A 22,560-nucleotide genomic window follows, 5' to 3' on the forward strand; every position below is an offset into this window, starting at 1 on the left:
ATGGCTCCGTACCGTATGTCTGCTGTTGAGTTAACTGAATTGAAGAGTCAGCTGGAAGATCTGTTGGATAAGAAATTTATTCGTCCGAGTGTGTCACCGTGGGGCGCACCAGTGTTATTGGTTAAGAAGAAAGAAGGTACTATGAGGTTGTGTGTGGACTACAGGCAACTGAATAAAGTGACGATCAAGAATCGGTATCCGTTGCCGAGGATTGATGATTTGATGGATCAGTTGGTTGGTGCGAGTGTGTTCAGCAAAATAGATTTGAGATCGGGGTATCATCAGATACGTGTGAAAACTGAGGATATTCAAAAGACTGCTTTCAGAACAAGGTATGGACATTATGAGTATTCTGTAATGCCTTTTGGTGTGACTAATGCGCCTGGGGTATTTATGGAGTATATGAATAGGATTTTCCATCCGTACCTAGACAAGTTTGTTGTGGTGTTTATTGACGATATTTTGGTGTATTCGAAATCTGAAGAAGAGCATGCTGAACATTTGAGAGTGGTTTTAGGAGTTCTACGAGAAAAGAAGTTATTTGCTAAACTGTCCAAGTGTGAATTTTGGTTAGAAGAGGTTAGTTTTCTTGGTCATGTGGTTTCAAGAGGTGGTGTTGCTGTTGATCCTTCTAAGATAGAAGCGGTATCTAAGTGGGAAGCTCCGAAGTCAGTTTCTGAGATAAGGAGTTTTCTTGGACTTGTAGGTTATTATAGGAAATTCATTGAGGGATTTTCTAAGTTGGCGTTACCGTTGACGATGTTGACTAGAAAGGGGCAAGCGTTTGTTTGGGACTCAAAATGTGAAGAAGGTTTCCAAGAGTTAAAGAGAAGGTTAACTACTGCTCCTATTCTGATATTACCAAGTCCGTCGGAACCATTTGAGGTTTACTGTGATGCTTCATTGTTGGGTTTAGGTGGTGTTTTGATGCAGAATAAGCAGGTTGTAGCTTATGCTTCGAGACAACTGAAGGTTCATGAGAGGAACTATCCGACACACGATTTAGAGTTGGCAGCTGTGGTATTTGTTCTGAAGTTATGGAGGCATTACTTGTACGGGTCAAGATTTGAGGTTTTCAGTGACCATAAAAGTTTAAAGTATTTGTTTGATCAGAAAGAGCTGAATATGAGACAGAGGAGATGGTTAGAGTTTCTGAAGGATTATGACTTTGGTTTGAATTACCATCCGGGTAAAGCAAACGTAGTGGCTGATGCATTGAGTCGGAGATCATTGCACATGTCTATGTTAATGGTTAAGGAATTGGATTTAATTGAGCAGTTTAGAGACTTGAGTTTGGTGTGTGAGAGTACTCACAATAGTGTTAAATTGGGAATGTTGAAGTTAACGAGTGGTATTCTGGATGAGATTAGAGAGGGTCAGAAATCCAATGTGCTTTTGGTTGATAAGTTGACTCTAGTGAATCAAGGTCAAGGTGGTGAATTCAGAGTTGATGAGAATGGTGTTTTGAAATTTGGTAATCGGGTGTGTATTCCGGATGTTACCGAACTTAAGAAGAGTATTCTTGAGGAAGGACATCGTAGTGGCCTGAGTATTCATCCTGGGGCTACGAAGATGTATCATGATTTGAAAAAGTTATTTTGGTGGCCGGGAATGAAAAGAGAAATTGCGAGTTTTGTTTATTCTTGTTTGACTTGTCAGAAGTCAAAGATTGAGCATCAGAAGCCGTCTGGGCTAATGCAACTGTTGGGTATTCCAGAGTGGAAGTGGGATAGTATCAGTATGGATTTTGTTTCTGGTTTACCGAGGACAATTAAGAATTTTGAAGCTATTTGGGTGATTGTTGACAGATTGACAAAATCGGCTCATTTCATTCCGATCAGAATGGATTATCCGTTAGAGAGATTAGCCGAGTTGTATATTGAGAAGATTGTAAGTTTACATGGTATTCCGTCGAGTATTGTTTCGGACAGAGATCCTAGATTTACATCGAAGTTCTGGGAAGGTTTGCAGAGGGCTTTGGGAACTAAGCTGAGATTGAGTTCTGCATATCATCCGCAGACTGATGGTCAGACTGAGAGGACGATTCAGTCACTGGAGGATCTTTTGAGGGCTTGTGTTTTGGAAAAGGGAGGTGCTTGGGATTGTTATTTACCTTTGATTGAGTTTACCTACAACAATAGTTTTCATTCGAGCATTGGTATGGCACCGTTTGAAGCTTTGTATGGTAGGAGATGTCGGACACCTTTATGTTGGTATGAGTCCGGTGAGAGTGCTGTGGTTGGACCGGAGATTGTTCAACAAACTACGGAAAAGATTAAGATGATTCAGGAGAAGATGAGGATTGCTCAGAGTCGTCAGAAGAGTTATCACGACAAGAGGAGGAAGTCACTTGAGTTCCAAGAGGGAGATCATGTGTTTCTTCGTGTTACTCCGATAACTGGGGTTGGTCGAGCTTTGAAGTCGAAAAAGTTGACACCTCGATTTATTGGTCCTTATCAGATTCTGGAGAGGATAGGGGAGGTAGCCTATCGTATCGCTTTATCGCCGTCGCTTGCGAATTTGCATGAGGTTTTTCATGTGTCTCAGTTGAGGAGGTACATTCCTGATCCGTCGCATGTGGTCCAAGTAGATGATGTACAGGTGAGAGATAACCTGACTGTTGAAACATCACCTATGAGGATCGAGGATCGAGAGTTGAAGCAGTTACGGGGTAAAGAGATTGCTTTGGTAAAGGTAGCTTGGGGAGGACCAGCAGGTGGTAATGTGACTTGGGAACTTGAGAGTCAGATGAAGGAGTCTTATCCAGAGTTATTCGCTTGAGGTATGTTTTCGAGGACGAAAACTCTTTTAGTGGGGGAGAGTTGTAACACCCCGATAAAAATATGATAATTATTTAATTTAAGTTAATAGTATATTTATTAATTTAATTAAATAATTGGATTATTATTGGAATTATTATTATTGGAATATAAAGTTGGAATCAGTAAAAAGTCCCATTTTGGGTAAAAAGGGTTTTTTCACGTGAAAAGGGAGAAGCGACAGAAAAGTGGAAAAGGGCAAAAAGGAAGAGCAAGAGAACAAGGGTTGAAGGAGAAGGAAAAAGCTTGAAGCTAAAGGATTGCCGGATTAACTCAGGTAAGGGGGTTTATCGTCGTTTAATGGGTATTATGGGTTAACATGTACTGGGTAGTGATAAACCATTGAATCGACTCTAATTAGAATGATGAATGCTGAAATTTGTGAACTTTTGGATGAATGAGATATGAGTATAATTGAAGAAAATTCGTAGGAATTGGATGTAATAAGGTTAGAGATTGTGAAATCGAATGTGTATGATCTGTGTTAGACAATATGAATGAATGTTGTGTAAAGAATTGGACTGTGGAAGGTTGGATCTGAGAGATCTCGTAGCAGAGAAAACCCATAGCAGATCTGGAATTGTGGTTTCTGGTCATACGCGTATGGCACTAGGCAATACGCGTATGAGATGGCCTGGAGGGAAGGGATCTGGCGCTGATACGCGCCATACGCGTGTATTACACGTAGCTTGTGAGTGGTACGCGTATGGGGTGAGGCCATACGCGTATGGAGGAAGAAGATGATGTTTTAAACGTAGTTTTGTCTCTGTTGGTACGCGTATGGGAGAAGTGGTACGCGTAGCATACGCGTATGAGACAGGTAATACGCGTATGGGCTTGGCATACGCGTATGGGCAGAAGTGGGATTTTTCTGAGCTGTTGTTGTGCAGTTTTTGGTCGTTTCAGCTGAGTGATGTAATTTAGCTGATGTATGATATAGTAGGGATCATTTCCCGTTGTCTTGAGCAGTATAGGTATTAGTAGAGTGTGCTAATACTGTGATTTATTATTTGGCATGACATGATATGATTCTGTGATAAAAATGCCGATGATGTATGATGGTATGCAGAATGCTGTGAATGTATCTGTTATATATGCAATTGTGAATGGACTGTTTATGGCTTAGAGTGTGAGCATATGTCTATCTTGGATTGTTGTTGATGTTTGCATGCTAGGTGATTTAGCGTGCATAGTATGGCCTTTATGGTGGTAGCTAATTCCCATGGTGAGGAATTAGTGAGTGAGTTATTGTGGATTGTTGTTGATGTTTGCATGCTAGGTGATTTAGCGTGTATAGCATAGCCCTTGGGGTGGTAGCTAATTCCCATGGTGAGGAATTAGTGAGTGAGTCACTAGGTCTCAAATGAGTGGGACTAGTGAGCTTGGTAGCCGTATCTGGGTTTGATCGGTGAGGTTGAACTATGTGTTCACGAATAGTCGGTACCGCATGCATGGAGTCTCATTGCATAATATATGTATGGCGTATAATATGAATGGATGTATTCCAATATTATACGTGTGTTTTGTGTTGGGTTGAGTATGATTATGATTTGAGTTGATGTTGCCGTTGCTGAATGTGTGATATGATTAGGGTGATGAAATGTGTTAATTTACTTAGCATTACATGATATTTTATAATGCTTATTATATCGATTGAGGAACTCACCCTTACAACTATGTTTCAGGTAACGAGCAGTGATTGAGTAGAAGCTAGTGCTTGGAGTCTAGTGTAGTTCCTTAGTGGGTCATGCTCTGGTATATGTAACATCGGGACGGGATGTTTTACCTTGTTTTCATTTGGCTGTTGAATGATTTTACATGTAATGTGTTACATGGTTGCATATCCGCTGCGAATTGTGCAATATTTTATTTTGATTAATAAATGAGCATGACAAACTATTTTGGTGAATGGTGTGAAGTGTCAAGTGTGACACCCTTAATTGCATATCTACTCTGATTTATATTTGTTGTTTTAATTAATTTGGGGTATTTTAGAAGGGTGTTACAATCATCACACTCTATATACAAACAAGAGGCTCAGACAAATGGTCGCTTTAGTCAAGGGGTCATATCAACCTCGACAAACAAGCCAAAACTGTAGGGGTATGCTGAAGCTCTTAACCACTAACATTGAGAGTTAGGGTGAGCAGATGAAAGGTAATGAGGATTAGACCTCATAGCTCTTAACCCTGGTCTGGGTGAGCTTGAATCAATGAAAGCGTGGGGGTCCAGAATGAGGGACTCCATTCCACTTGACCGACTCTATACAAGGATCTTGGGTTAGGTTCAAGAGCGTCAGCACGTAGTGCGAGCATAATGAACGACTCAACGACTAACAGGGGACTGATTGCTAGTCTCTTCTATCTGTCAATTGCCTCTTCACTTATGAGGACTTAACAAGTAACATGCCTCGACAAGGAGGTCTTTGGCACAGATATAAACAAACACAAACAATGCCTCTTAAGGAGGACTTCAGCCAAACGCCTGCCAAAAAAAGCGACAGGGCTTCTAGACTACATGGAGTTAGAAGGCTAAACTACCTCAGTGGTGTACCAACCACACTCCAAAGCAAAGCAAAGCAAGCTAGAAGCGACTAATGTACCTGTACAAAAGCCAAACAATCAGTATTGTATTCAGAAAACCAAACAGACAACAGTGGAATCATCCAACAATTATACACAAGGTAAGTCTCAAATGCAAGCACTCAAATGAGTTCATCACATCAATGGACCTACAACACAACAATAGTTAGTAAACAAAGCAACTTGCATCTCAAATAATGAGCAAACCAACCATTAGTGCTAGATACCTGAAACACAAACACAATTGGTGAGTACAAACCACTAGTGCAAAGACTAGGGTCAAAGGTAAGTCAATGACCAAAACAGAAGTCAAAACTTCACATGAAGCATAATCATTCAAACAAGAAAGAGTCCTCAAAAGGACCAAAGCCAAATCAAAAGGCAAAGCCATCAATTAATCAAGATAAGGCAAAGGCAAACAATGTGATCAAAATTGGACATCAAACATAGAAAATCCACATTAAAACAGAAATTAATCCAATGATCATGAAAATTTTTATACAAGCTTATCATGTTAAGAATGAACATCATACAAAAATTCAACTCCAGAAGAGATCACATGGCATATGAATGAAAATGTACAAATGCAACATACAAATTGTGACACAAATTGTCACACGAAATGTCCATGTATCCAAAACAGTGATAACAAATGCTAAAAATGCCAAACCAAATCTCAAAAATCAGGTCACATGTTAGGATCAAGCATGTCAAGTTTCACATCAATTGGGCAAACTATGTGCATTTCACAAGCAAATGAATTCAACATGTCCAAATGAACATCATGTGCAAACAAACAATCATCATTAAAAATCCAGAAGTACACCATTCATGAAATTAATTCTACAAGAAACTAGACATTAAAACAAGAAAGTGAAAAAAAGTTTGGATCAATTTGGATTAATCTGCTATTTTTTGTGATTTTTAGAAGTCAATGAAATAAAAATGAAATAATAGAAAAATAATATGGAAAATGTTATGTGAATGAAAAAAACAGAAAGTGCAATCCATGGGAAGTTGAACCCGGGCGCTTGAGGTTCACAAGGCGCTCAAATAAAATTCACAAAACATGCATTGCTAAGGATCGATCCCAAGCCAAGGAGGTTACCAGCGCTCAAGAAAAAAATGAACTAGAATTTAAGAAACGCGTTGAGCCAGAATCGAACTGAGGTAACAAGGGTCAATGGCGCGCTCAGGGACAAAACGACGTCGTTTAAGCTTGAAACCCTAAGCCATGCAGCAGACGGCGGAGGACGGTGGAGCAACCGTCTTCTCCGGCCGTCTCCGGCGGAGCTCCACCAATTTTTTTCCAGAACTTTATGATATTTATATGGTTGGAATCGTCTTCTCACGTAGATCACAGATATCCTATTATCTAAGCCTAGTTCACTATATATTTTCTGGATCGAACGAAAGAAGTTTCATGAACCAAACTTTAAATCCATACATCTCACTCAATACTTCACCAAAATTAATTCTAAGCTTATCAGAATCATCACCATCACAAGATCTATAAGATTATAGCAATGAAATGGTAAATAATGAAGGTCGAAGATCCACTTACTTGGAATGGCAGTGCTTCAAATCATGTGTTCAAGCCTCCACAAGCTCCAGATCTACCTCCTCAATCTTGTTATGAAGCTTTGTGCACGAATTGGCAGTGGAAACCTCTTAGATCTAACTCAAAATTCAAATTCCATCTTCATGTTCAAGCTTTGGATGTGCACGAATCTTTGCTCAATTCTTCAAACCAATTGATGATCCTTGCTCAGAATTCCATGATTAACAAGAATATGCAAAGAAATTGATACCTTGTGTGAAGAAATTTTGAAATCCAAGTGAGAGAAAAAATGGAGGGAAAGAAAATTTCTAGATCTAGAATTGTGATTATGAGCAAATTCTGTTATGATTATCTATTTATACCATGTACTAATCACTTTGCTAATCCCACTTAAGCTTGGTTAATTAAGATTAATGAGAAATGAGGTGCATGACAAAATTGGTAAAAATACACCTATGCATGGCAAAAGTGCACATGAACAGTGCCATGCAAGGTCCATTTTCACTTAAAATCAGCTCATGAACATGATTGGATTGGTATTTGGCTCATGTGATCAACCAAATTTGAATTATGCAATTTCCCTCCAAAATGTACTTGAATGAGCAAGTGGTCATGTGAACTATTTTCATGCAATGCAATGATGGATTTGGAATCTCTTGGTCACAAGCAGCATTTTGCAAAAAGAGTGGTTCAATTTGGAGTTTTGGATCAAAAGTTATGGCATGTTGAACTTCCATGTACACTTGGAAATCATTGGACCATAATTTCTCAACCATTCATCAGATGATCATGATCTTGGACTTTTTGGAAATGGGAGAGAAAGATTTTCAACTTTCATGTTGACCAAAAATTCATTTGAAGCTTCTTTGATGTTGGAAAGTCAAGTTGAATGTTGTAGCGGTGTATTCGTCACTTTATGATTTATTGATTAAACCAAAAGCAAAGTATACAAAGAATCAAGTCGCCACCGCACTTTTATTTATCCAAAGGACTGGCTAAAAAGCGAACAAAAGCCTAAGAAGTTTTACACATAGAAAACTAATGAAAGATCAGAGAAACTGGGTAAGGGGTAAATTACGCAATGGGAAGGTGTTAGGCACCCAAAACGTCCTAGGTACTCCTAGGGAGCCCTTTTCACACTTGTTGTATAAAAAGTTTGTTTGTTTATGGCATATTGTGCAAACATGATTGGGAGGATGAGAAAAGAATGTACAATTTATTATTTTTGTGTTTGAACGGATGAACCCGTTGCCTACGTACCTTCCATGAAAGGTAAAGGATCAAAACGCCGTAGTTCGGCTAAAAGATTTCCAAAATGTAGATGAATTGATTTTAAAACAAGAGCACTAAGGCTTTTCATTATCAACGGGAGAAAACTCAACCAAGACCAACAATCCACCATGCGAGGATAGCTTCAACATACTAGTGAGGGGTTAACCCTATAATAAGTATGGAAGACTTACAATCAACTCACTAAGGATGTGGTGAGATTTACATCAACCACTATGAGAATTGAAACCTATGGCTAATGTATGAAAACATATCAACAATGGACAAAGCCACAAAACAATTGAATGGGTTAAGTTAATTGATTATGAGTATTCACAAAAGGATGGTCAAAGTATGATTAGTATTCAATTCAGAAAGAAGTGTTATGAAAATGAAGTTTGAAAAGTCAAGGGCTTAAGGTCCAGGTTTCTAATTTGAAAAGACATGAAAATGTTTGCACAATAGATGTCAAAGTTTTAAAAGTTAACAAGTGAAAAGGGTTTTGAAACAAAAAGGATGGGGATGAAGGAGTGTAAAACTTCCTAGAAGTTCACCTCTTGAAATCATATAGAAGATGATTCAGGTGTGTCCTTTGGAATGAGGCAACAAAGCAAGTAAGCAAATAAAAAGCAAGGTGATACCGGATGCCAATCAATGGACTTACACCAATCTCACAAACAAAGGCGGATACCGGATACCAATCAATGGATTTGCACCAATCTCCTAAAACAAAGCAATGATACCGGATGCCAATAAATGGACTTATACCAATCTCACAAACAAAACAAAACATGGATATCAGATGCCAATCAACTGGACTTATACCAATCTCCAAAGAACCAAAACAAACAAGGATACCAGATGCCAATAAATGGTCTTACTCCAATCTCCCAAGACAAAACAAAACATGGATATCAGATGCCAATCTATCTGGACTTATTCCAATCTCCACAGGATGATCATAGGTGTACAAATGCCAACAACATGGACTTACAATTGCATCCTCACATACAACAAACAAACAAAAGCAAGAAGCAAAAAGGATGCAAGTTGCCAATAAATGGTCTTACACTCAAACCCTTCCAAATCATAGGAACAATGGCCAACATATGGACTTACAATTGATTCCTCAATGGACAATCAAAAATGTCACAAAGATATGAAATGATGATCATGCAATAATGAACAATTAATGATGATATATGCACAAAGGCAAACAAGCAAACATGATACAGATGAACCAATAAGCAATCAATAATTCAGTTAGCACACATTATATACAAGCAATTAGGCTCAAGCAAGGGTTAGACTTTAAAGTCAACTGGAATGGGGTAAGTGGTGCTCTTAACCTTAACATTGAGAGTTAAGGTGAAGCAGATGAAAGGATATGAGGGGTGTGCCTCATAGCTCTTATCCCTGGTCAGGGAGAGCTTTAAATGATAGAAGGTGTGGGAGTTCAGAAAGTTGGAACTCTCTCCACAAGTTAATGACTCTATAGATCTTGGGTTAATATCCACAATGCTACAACATGTAATGTGAGCAAAGGGATGACACACAGAATAGTAGGAGATGGACTACACACCTCTTTTATCTACCAATTGCCTTATCAAAAGGACTTTTCCTGCTTGGGGTCAAAGATAAACAATCACAAACATTGCCTCTTAAGGAGGACTTCAGACAGGTGCCTGGCCACATAACAAGCCAGGTCTTCCAGACTACATGAAGAAGAGAAATTATACCTAATTGGTTAAGCAACCAAGCAAAAGCAAGTTTAAAGTGAACTTAAGCAACTAATGTACCTGGAAACAATCCAACTCAATCAGTACTCAATTCAAAAAGTCAAACAGATAATCCAATAGTCAACAGACAATATACAATCAAACAAGCAAGGCTACAATGTGCAAAGCACAAGCTCAACTCAAATGAGCTAAAAGCATCCTACAAAACAAATCAAGGTTAGTCAATAACAATCAAATAAACCAACTCAAGCAATGTGAATTAATCTCCTTATGGCCATGTACTTCTTAACCTGAAAACAAACTCAAACATGAGAAGCAAACCACTAGGACAAGGCCTAGGGTCAAAGAAGGAGAAATAATCCAAAACAGAACATGAAAATTGGCATGAACCAAGATTAATCAATCAATAACAATATCCAAGAGGTCTCATGTCAATAGCATCAACCAAATTCATTTCATAAAGCAATCATGGCAAAGCATGCAAGTTGAAAGCTCATTGAAGCAACAGAATGAACAAAGGCATATTAATTCAACAATGGTTCCATAAATCTCAAGAAAATTCATGGCTAAACAGCACACATCAAATGACCATCATACCAAAAATCAAGGCATTTGGACAAGTATAAGCAAGTCAAAGAAATTCACTAAGTCAAGGTAGGCATAAACAAGCTCAAAGGAGGCACAAATTGATACATCAACTTAAGGCAATCCTAAAACAGAAATGACAAGTGATAAATGACTCAAACCAAAGCCAAGACAAACTTCAAGGTGTCAAGAATCAATGTACAAGATTTCAAGCTCATATGACAAACATCAAGCATTTCACAAATCATGGAAGTTCATCACTCTTCAAAAGTTCAAACATGGTCAACCAGAAAGGAAAATCCCAAACAAATCATAAAACAATCCAAAAATTCTACAAATATTCATGATCAATCCTAACATCCAGAAGAAACATCATGCAGAAAATCACATCATTTGGCATTTATTTGGCATGGTAAATAAAATCAGCAAATCAAGCAAGCCAAGGTGTGACACACATTGTCACACCTACATTAATCAGATCATAACTCAACAACCAGAAATGATAAAAATGCAAACTCAATGCCAAAATGTCAAGCTAAGTGTCTAGTTTAAGCATGTCAATTTTCACATTCATTGGATTAACCATCATCATTTCACAAAGAAAATGGCAAGCAAGGTACAAGATAGCATATGCATGAACAAACCCTAGGAAAATTTAAAATCCAACCGAGCACAAATTCTGGAAAAATATCCAAAAAATAGTAGACAAGATAAGGAACAATGTGCAAAAAATCTCATGTGATTTGGATGAGTATTTATGGAGTTATGAATTTTTAAGTGAAGAGAAAAAATTAAAAATGCATGAATGAAGCATATGAACATGAATGATGAAGCATGTGAAATAATTCAGCAAGGCAAATAGAAAATGAGCGAGCCAAGGATCGAACCATGTTGACATTTGAATTGAAATGCGCGCGCTACCAAGACACGGTCGTTTAGACCAAACCCTAGCGTAATATGCATGCATGCACAGGCCAAATCCGCAGGTAAAATGGACGAACTCGCAGGAAAAAACGCAGGTAACGCTATGAAGGTTATGGAAGAATCCGCAGGTAATTTCCAGCAACATGAACATGATGAAGATCTTCATGATCTTCATCCTCAATTTCCAGAAAAATTTCAAAGTCTCCAGAAATGTAAATCAAGCAATGCATCATGTATATCTAACATCCAGCATCAAGAATCAACAATTATTTCGTCCAAAATCAACATAACATGCATGAATCGAGCAAAACAAAAATCAACATCCAAACTTAAATCGATCGGTTCTCACTCATTTCAGCACGGTTTAACACGATTCAAAGCTCAATCAACTCAGCAATCAAGGATCTATAACATTAGCACAATAAAAAGCAAGATTATGAAAATTAATTTGTGACCTCTTGTAGCAACAGAAACGGATTCAACTGGAATTAGGCCTTGTGATGCTTGGAGAATCTTCTACAATGCTTATGAAGATGTTTAGAAGGAAGATCGAAGCTCAGCTATGCACGATTCCACAGTTTCAAGACTTCACCATTGTTGTTCTCACTTTGAGCAGTTCCAAATATGCACGAATTTAGGTAGTTCTTGGCTTGAAAATTGATCAGTGATGATGCTAGATGATGAACTGAACAAGGATTATGCAAATGCTTTGAAGAAATGAGAGAAAAATTTGAGAGAAAATTGAGAGCAAAAATTTGAGATCTGAATTTGTGAAGTGTGGTTAGGGTTTTTCTGTTATGATTTCACTTATATACTCCTAATTAACCAAACTTAATCATGATTAATCAATTGGTAATGAAAAATTAGTGAAAACAAAGTGTTTGGACAAATTGGCAAAATCACCCTTATGCATGTGCATGGCAATGAACAGTGCACGAATTTGGTGGAAATTCACTTAAAATGATATTTTGGAGCTATTGGCAATTGGGAAATGTTCAAATGAATTACCAATTTTGAATTTTAGAAATTCCCTCCAAAAATCAAGAATTTTGTAAATATTCATGAAATGAGAATTGATGCAATGTTATGCAAGAATATGAAATTATAGGTCATGACATGAAATTAGCAAAAAGAGCCATGTGATTTGGAGCAATGGTTGAGAAGTTATGCCCTTTTGAAGTTCAAATTTGCTTGGCAATCTTTTGATCACAATTCTCCAACCACAAATGAGAAATTCATGTTCTTGGACTTTTTGAAAAGGGGAGAACAAGATCTTCAACTTTCATGTTGGACAAAATTTCATTTGAAGCTTTCTTGATGATGTAAACTTGAGGAGAAGACCTTTCCATTTTTGGCAGTTTGAAATTACAGGTCACTTACTATTTTTGGAAACTTTTCATCTGACCTCAAATTCTTCAATGTTGATGTTTGAAATGTCAAATGAGACTTGTATGGACATGAATGAGGCCTTTCTAACCATCTCCCGCCTTCAAATCCATGATTGAATGCACAGTTGACTTATGTTGACTTTTCTAGGGTTTCAGTTGACCTAGCTGTGATCAGATGAAATCCAAGCCTCTACCACTTGAGATCTTGATTCAAAATGATATCATGGTTCATTTGAACTCTTGTGAATGATCATGGTGCCCAAATTCTTCAGAGTGGCCACCATCTATTGCTCAATGGCTGCCTTTGACTGTCTTGACCTAGTGTTGCTTCATCTGCAAGTAACAAGGTTAGATGACATATTTTTGTACTTTTGGTTAGTAAACAAATGAAAAGCAATGATATACAAATGCAAAACATGCTTGGTGATCAAGAACCACTCTCAAAAGACAACCCACCCACAGAGAAGGAGGCAAGGTGCACAATGATCCTTGAGGCAATGAATGATATGATATGATGCCATGAGGGATCTTAGGGACAAAATTGGGGTCTTACAAATGTGAACCAAAAACTTGCCATTTTTGGAAACTTGAAATTATAGGTCACTTTCCATTTTTGGAAACTTTTGATTTGACTTCAAAATCTTCAAGATAGATGTTTGACATGATGAATAGGCCTTGTTTGAACATGAATGAGGATTTTAAGATCAATTCACCCACCTCAAAGCCTTCAATTGACTGCACAGTTGATTGTATGGGCCTCAGATGACCTGAAAATGCCTGATGAACTTGGGCCTTTGCCACTTGGTAAGTTTGCTTCAAAATGAAACCATAGCTCATATAAGCTCAAAATAATAACCACATGGTCTCATCTCAAAAGAATACCTCATCTCCTTGAGAAACCCTAGCTGGAAGAATGCCATTAATTAGGGTTGACCAGAGGTCAAAACCCTAATCCATAGAAACCTGAGCATGAACAATGAAGCCCTTGAGGATGACATAACCATGATGATGGTGATATATTCTTGCAAACAAGATAATGCTCAAGACCTTTGAAGGATTAGGAAACCCTAATTGACGTGCACACCCTCAGATGGTTGATCATCAATTCATGGAAACCCTCAGGCTTGAACCATATAACTTCTCCATCTCTGAAAAGACTTTGGAGGATAACTCTCTTATTTTTAGATGATATGCAAAATGCAATGAATAATGTCCTAAAATATGCAATGCAATGTGACAACTAGTCCAAGAAGAGGAGGGCAAATTTTGAGGTGTTACATTCAGCGGGTAGCAATTTTCCACGTCATGTCCGGGGGCACTGGAATGATAAACACAATGTATCTCGGGCTTATACCACCACTGAGGAATGGTAGGTATAGCCGGTGGGTCGTGTGGAGTGATCAGTTTCCTCTCTATCAAAGAGGGATATAGCTCTGTGTAGGTCATGGGAATAGGATCAAAAGTGACCCTTTTCCTCTCATAGCTTGTACTGGTCTGATTATTGTTTCGAGGCTGGTAGGCCTGCTGTTGAGGACAGTGTTGTTGTTGTTGATATTGTTGATGTTACTGTTGCTGGTTATTATTATGCTGATAGTGCTGGTTTTCTCTGAAAACAGGTGCTATGTGAGCCACCTGATGCTGAGTACCGGCGGGACGCACGGTCTTCCTCCTCACAGAGGGTCTCTTGGATTTGACATGGGAGGTCACAGCATGTGCCTAGCCATCTTTCTTCTTTCCAAACGCACCATATCGTTTGGCAGAAGAGCCTTCTTCTCTAGTCAGGCGCCCTTCCCTGACTCCTTCCTCTAGACACATCCCCATGTTCACCATCTCGGTGAAATCAGAAGGAGCGCTGGCAATCATCCGCTCATAATAAAACGAGCTCAAGGTCTTCAAGAAGATCTTGGTCATTTCTTTTTCTTCCAACATAGGCACAATCTGTGCAGCTAGTTCTCGCCACCTCTGGGCGTACTCCTTAAAAGTTTCCTTGTCCTTCTGGGACATGGCTCTCAATTGATCCCTATCGGCAGCCATATCCACGTTATATTTGTATTGCTTGACGAAAGCTTCACCAAGATCATTGAAGGATCGGATGTTCGCGCTGTCCAAACCCATGTACCATCTCAGGGCGGCACCGGACAGGCTGTCCTGGAAATAATGAATGAGAAGCTGATCATTGTCGGTCTGAGTCGACATTTTCCTCGCATACATAACCAAGTGGCTGAGACGGCAAGTGTTTCCCTTGTACTTTTCAAAGTCAGGTACTTTGAACTTTACAGGGATCTTAACATTCGGAACCAGGCAAAGCTCAGCAGTAGACTTGCCAAAGAGGTCATTCCCTCTGAGAGTTTTGAGTTCCTTGCGAAGCTCAAGAAACTGATCGTTCATTGCATCCATCTTTTCATATACGTCTGGGCCCTCAGACGGCTCAGAGTGGTAGATGGTGTCGTCTACTCTTGGCATAGTATGCACGACCGGAGGTGGAACGGCGAGGACCGGGCTAGATACCGGCAGAGAAGCAAACGTTGGGGCGAGCCCCTCAAGAACAAAGTTTGCGGGCATCCCCCAGGGAAACCCGGATGGCATAGGCTGCACGAAGCCTCTTCACCTCTCTCTCATAGGCTGCCTCCATATCTGCCTTCTCTTTGGCGAGTCGATCGTACTTCCTCTTCCAGAACTTGGAAAACTGAGGAAGAAGAGATGTCACCACATCATCAAGCTCATCGATAATCTGATGCTCAAGAAACACTATCAAAGCATCCTTATCTCTAAGTTGCTGAAGTAGTTCTTCTCATTCACGGATCCAAGCACCCGAACGGTCTTCGTCTCTCAACTCCTCTACTCCTTGGTTAGGGAGGGTTGAAGGCTCAACCATAACCAAAGGTGTAGGTCTCGGATACTCATAAGGCATAAGGTAATCGGAAGCTCTCCTCCTCACCCACAAGGTATAGGGTTCCAAAGCAATATAGTTCTTCGGACCAAGCTCTTTCCTTCCCTTCCTATGGATCTTGCGCCAAGCGCAAACCATCCTGCCCTTCAAGCCTTGGGGATCTTTACCCTCCTGAAAGAATACACCCTCTAACAGAATGTTATTAGGTTTATCCTTTAGGGGGAACCCAAGCTGACGACGTGCCAAAATAGGGTTGTAGTTAATCCCACCACATGTACCAAGAAGAGGCACATTGGAGAATTCACCACAAGAGTCAATAATCTGCACACCATCATATACACGGTTGTACCAAATGATATCATCATTAGTGAGAGACATAAGCCTCGTGGACCACCCTAGACATCCTTTGTTCTCCTTGAAGGCGACCGTCTGCGGCAAGTGCGAAATAAACCACTTGTACAACAGAGGCAAACAACACACAATGGTACCACCACCCTTTGCATTCCTCGTATGCAAAGAGAAATAAGTGTTACCCAACAGAGTCGGAACGGGATTAAGAGTAGAAAAAATCCTAATAGCGTTCACATCCACAAACTTGTCGATGTTGGGGAATAACACTAGCCCATAGATGAGAAGTACAAATATGGCCTCAAAGGCGTCCTCACTCATGGCCTTCCCATACAAAGTAGCTTGAGCAATAAGGAACTCAGAAGGGAGACCTTGAATTCCACCTTTGGTAGTCATATGAGCACCAACCAGAGATTCATCAATATGCAACATATCAACAATCTCTTGAGAAGTAGGAACCCTCTCTAAGCCACTGAACGACAACTGATCTAGGATAGGTATACCCACAAGATATGCATACTCCTCAAGCGTAGGAAAAAGCTGGAAATCCGGAAATGTGAAGCAACGGTACAAGGGATCATAGAACTGCACCAATACACTCATCAGACCTTCGTCCACCTGAGTAGCCAGAATAGATAGAAGCTTCCCATGACGAGCCTTGAACTCCAAGGGATCTAATACATAGGATGTCAAACTCCTTAACTCTTTCAAGTCAGGTTGTCTGAAACTGTACTTATTTGTATTCCTTCTTTGTCTATCCATGTCTGAAAATTTGCAAATAGACCTCTTAAGTTCCCTGAAAATTTTCTCAATATTGATGATATGGATGCAAATGAGTGCATGAATGCATGGATGCAACAATCACACTCAAGGATCAAGCAAAGCACACCACACAAAGGTCATGGGATGGATCAAGTCATCCTTAATATCAATCATCCATTTTTGTGGATTATGGTTTACACCTTATCAACACCCAAGTTCCATTGATATTGAGGATACACAAGAACGGATCAACCATGAATCAAGGGTTTGTTGCAAGTCACGAGCATGGAGTCTGGGTTAAGAACCACCCAAGGGGAGTGTACTAGGGTTTAAACCTGTCAAACATGTTCTACAAGAGGTTCCCATAGTCATCATCCCATCTTTCGGATATTATCGGATAAACGACTACTCGTATTCCAAAAATATTCTCAAGAGAGATTCTTATGAGTGTAGTATCGCGTAACAATCAAATCAAATCTTACACTTGAACGACCTTCGCACTACGTCCTAAAAAATAGGCCAAGATGGGCTTGGTAAACTAAGGTCCTTGGCTTCTAAGGTCTATATTGGAAAGAGTAATGCCTAACCACGACTACTCGTGTGACATTATTGATCCCAACATGACCTCCACCAAGTGAATGGGCTTGCAAGTCAACTTGCTAAGGAATAACTCCACACAAGTCAACAAGACTATGCCATTCTCCTATCCTAAGTGCACTCGAGTTCGGGTATAGAACTCATCTCACAAAGATCACCAAGCATATAAGGAATTAATATATCAAGCAATTCAATCATTACATACAATACAGTAATCCCAAATTGCACAAAAATATGTCACAAAATAATATACAATTCAATACAACAAAATGTGAAAAGTAGGCAAAACCCACTAGGCAAATATCCCCAGCAGAGTCGCCACTTTTCTGTAGCGGGGTATTCGTTACCTTTAGATTTATTGACTAAATCAAAAGTAAATCATACAATTCGAGTCGCCACCGCACTTCTATTTATCCAAAGGAAAGGTTAGAAAATGGACAAAAATCGAGAAGTTTTATCGAATCAAAAACTAATAAAAATGTCAGAGATCGGGGTAAGGGGGTTGGTTATGCAATGGGAAGGTTTTAAGCACCCAAAACATCCTAGGTACTCCTAGGGAGCCCTTTTCACAATTGTTGTAAGGTAGGTTGGTATTTGTGAAAATTATTTGTGCAAACATGATTGGGGAGATGAGAGAAGAATGTACAAATTATTTACAATTTTGTGTTTGAATGGATAAACCCACTGCCTACGTACCATCTTAAAAAAGATTAGGATCAAAACCTCGTAGTTCGGGGTAAAAATCTCAAAAGAAGTTGGCGAATTGATTGGTCCAAAAGCCTTAAGGTATTTTGTTATCCAAGGGAGAAAACTCAACCTAAAACCACAAATCCACCATGTGAGGATAGCTTCAACATGCTAGTGAGGGGTTAACCCTATATTAAGCATGGAAGACTCATTGTCCATCACTAAGGATATATGTGAGTATTATATCTACCTCAAGGATAACTCAAACCTAATAGCTAAAGGTTATGAAAAAAGTTTGATAAGAAAGTGGCCATTGAAACCACAAAAACATTTGAATGAGTTATATTTACCAATAAAGAGTATTTACAAAAAATATGGTCAAAGTTGACTTAAGGATTCAATTCAAAATAATTGTTATGAAAAGAAAGTTTGAAAAATCAAAAGCATAATGCTTAGGTTTCTAATGTTTGAAAACAAATGTTAATGTTTGCACAAAAGTTTTGGCTCGGGTTAGAGTGGAGGGAAGAAGAAGAATGGCTAAGTCCTAAACATACGAAGGTGAAGGAAGAGAAATAAAACCACAAATGGAGTTCCCTTCTTGAGATCATAGTGATGATCCAAGTAGCTCCCATCCTTTGGAATAAGCAAGCAAATTAGCAAATACTCAAGCAATCAATCACATAACAATCAAGCTCCTAGAAATCTTCCAATGGCTTTTGTATCTCTCACTTTGGATGCTCATGAAAATGGTTCTTCAATTGGGCTAAAATTTGGGATCCCTAGCACAAGAACACACACATCAAAAAGTTCTATAATGCAAACAAAGAAATGGACAAGAGGGAGTTTAGAGATTAGGATCCTTTCAAGTTCATCTTCAAGATTAAGCATTCTAAAGGCATGAGGCCTAGTTGCTCTATGACATTATTTCTTCTTTTATAGCATTCTAAAGGCAAGAGGCCTAGTTGCTCTTTGACTCCATTTTGCATAGGGAATGTCCTAAAGTCTAAGTCCTTTGGCCATTTACATTTGGTTCACAACAATCAAAACAAAACACAAGCACCATAGTATATACACAATTATGTGCTCAAGTGAGCAAAAGGCAAATTGCATTAACATAAACATGTGCTCAAATGAGCAAAGGGCAAAAGCAAATGAATAATATGTACAAGAATATTAAATTGCATAAATGTAAAGTGGAAGAATTAAATGTTAATAGTCAATGGTTAGTGTTAGCATGCCATAAGGCAAATTTAGCGCTATGTTAAGCAATCGTAAGTGGACTAATGTAGTAGTCACACTTATTTGAGGTCGGTCAATAGAATATAGGCAACACACACAAGTTAGAGATCTTGATTAGTGAATCAAGCTCCTACAACTTGCCATGCCAAAAGAAGATGAGAAATGATCTTGTATTGATTTAGGTTCTTTGCTTGATTAGGAAGCAACCTATCCTTAATGCAAAGCCATTCACTTGATCTATGATCAAGATGAATTAGATTTGAATCAAGGAAGGTTAAACCTCCCATATATCAAGGCTAACCACCAATCCTTAACTCATTGATCAAAAAAGAAAAAGAGATGAAGAAGGAGATGAATAAGAATGGACATTAATGGAAATTCAAGTGAAGTAATCAACATACATTGACCAAAGATAGATGGAATCAAGGTCAACCATTAGTAAACAGAAGCAAAATGAAACTTAGAAGTTAAGAAACAAATAAAGTATTTTTGGTATTTTTTGGAAATTAAAATAATACTTGAATTAAAATAAATAATTAAAGGTCAAACTTCAAATCCATTTCAAATCAACTTTCAAAAGTCCAAATGGATCATCCTAAGTTCAACAAGGTCAAACAAAGTTTAACAAAAAATTTCAGCATTTTTAGAAACCAGAAACTATTTTTAATCAATTAAAAATGCATAAAAACAACCTAATTGAATTAAAATCTCAAATAAATCTCAAATCAATTAATAAATTGATGAGAATACTTTTCATAGATCCATCATCATTCAAAGAGGTTGAGAAAATATTTTTGTATTTTTTGAATATCAAAAACTATTTAAAATGAATTAAAAACAATCAGAAAAGAGAAAATTCATAAAAAAATATCAAATGATAAAATAAAAAATATTAAAAATCATTTTTAGAAACTAGAAATTAAAAGAGAAATAATACAATTGGTCTCACATTTTTTGGACTAATAATGAATGAGATATGATTTTTTTGAAATGAAATGGAATAAAAGAAATAAAATGAAAATAAAAATCAGAAATAGAAAATAGGAAAAAATGTGAGGCGTTGGATATAAGCTCATTAATTGAGCTGGTGCATCAAACGGTTCCTAAGCGCGCATCCACCAAACAAGCTAGTCAATGCAAAGCAGGTAGCCATTAAAAAAGTCATAACAAGAGATGGTCCAGACTAGATCTGGAAACGAGATCTAAGGGCTGTGGTTTGATCTGGGGCTGGGACGGTAGTGTACACCACCATCTTCTCCAGCGAACTCATCAATGCCGGTGAGAGTCGCAAACATGGCAACCTCAACCAAATGCCACAACCTATACAACAATGGAAAGCTGGGGTGATGTACATCACCCCTGTGCCATCTATTTTCACTCTAGACCTCCATGGAAATAGAAATCAGAGGTTGAAAATTATAATGTTCAACTGAAACTTAATGGTTTTTCAAAATTTAAAGCATAAATCAATTTCCTCTGATGAGAGGACTTCAGCCAACCCAATAAATGCAAGAAAACAACAATAATCAAGGTGTTTCGAAGAAAATAAGTTTGTGTAGCAACCTCTAAAATGTGGATCTGGAGAGCACGATTCTTCAAAGCTATTGCTTGCAGTGTGATCTAGGGATGAAGATGAAGCAAGGTCAAGGAATTATGAGTCTGAAAATCAACCAATGTAGTTGAAATTCAGATCTGAATTTTTGAAAAGCAAGTGAAAATTCCTTTAAGTGAGGCTATGGAGGGAGTTGTGCAGCATAACAGGCGCCTTCAGGTTATCAAATTATGAAGCTATGCACTCCTATTTATAGCAATTGGCAAGGCAATGCATGAGCAAAGTGTGTGCATGAATGAAGAGGGCCTCCATGCATGGGCCTGTACAGGCGCATGGAGGGCCCAATTCTCATTGCAAATGAATGCTGGTATCACATTTAGGTGAAATGGACGTGCAAAAATGATGTCATGAGCTTGTGCAATGAGTTTGAATTAAGTTTCCAAAAATGTACCAAAACTTTATCCTCTTCGAAAATGCTACTTCCAAAAATAGAACATGGCCTTATGGGTAATGGTTGGAAATCTCTTGGCATGAGGATCAATTGTTATGTTGGGCAAAACTTCATTTGGAATTGAGAAATTGATGAAAATTGATCATAAAGTGCAAGGTGCAAAACACGTGTATGTGAAAATTTCCAAAATGGGCCAACTTCAAGCCCTTCTGTTTCAATGATGAAAGCTCCAAATGACAAAATCTTCAACATCAAAGTTGTATATCTTTTCAAGACAATAAATTTGGACTCACATTTTGCATCATTTGGATTTTTGATGAGAAAGTTATGGGCACTTGAAGTTGGACTTTTTCACATTTCAATGCCTTTGGTCCAAAGTGACCTATAATGTTTTGCATTATCACATGTATTTCTTTTAGGATTATGAAAATTTGTCCAACACAACAAATTAATTAGACATCTTAAAATTTCCAATGCATTTTATCCCATCTCAAAATCATGAAAAATGAATGAGTTATGTTCTTGGGAAGTTGACCCAAAATTAGGGTTTCAGTCAAAATGACCTATAATGTTTTGAAATGGATGATGACCTTCCAAGCTTCAAATAAATTTTTGATGAACATGAAAGTTGTTCATATGGTTCTTAGGAACATGTTTTATCTTGGGGTCATCTCCATTTGACAAACACATTAAAAGGTAGGTCTCAGTATACTTCAAAATAGTCAGATGAATTGACTGATCAACTTCTCAAGTCCATGCATCAAATCTTGATGAATTGATGATTGAGAACACTCAAATAAGCTTAAATATGCATGAAATGATGAATGAAATAACTTCCCTTGATTGTATTTGATCATGGGTTGAGGTTGCTTCATGAGCAAGGCACAGTTGATGAACAGATGAATTGGGGTTTCCTTGGGAAACAAGCCTCAAGCCCTTTGGTTTGCTTTGATCAAAATGATGAATTGAGATACTTGGGAGGCATATATGATGATTGAGAGCTTTGGGAATCATTGTCATGCTTGTTTTCACCTTCACTTGGCCATATCAATGAGCATAGGGGCCTCCTAGGAGCCCTGGATCACATGATTGCTCAAGCTTCAAAACAAAAGATGTTAGTGACATATTTTTGTGCTTTTGGTTAGTAATAAAAAATAAGAAAATAAA

This window comes from Lathyrus oleraceus, chromosome 4 (assembly GCF_024323335.1).
Source record: "Lathyrus oleraceus cultivar Zhongwan6 chromosome 4, CAAS_Psat_ZW6_1.0, whole genome shotgun sequence".
In the NCBI taxonomy this organism is placed as follows: Eukaryota; Viridiplantae; Streptophyta; class Magnoliopsida; order Fabales; family Fabaceae; genus Lathyrus; species Lathyrus oleraceus.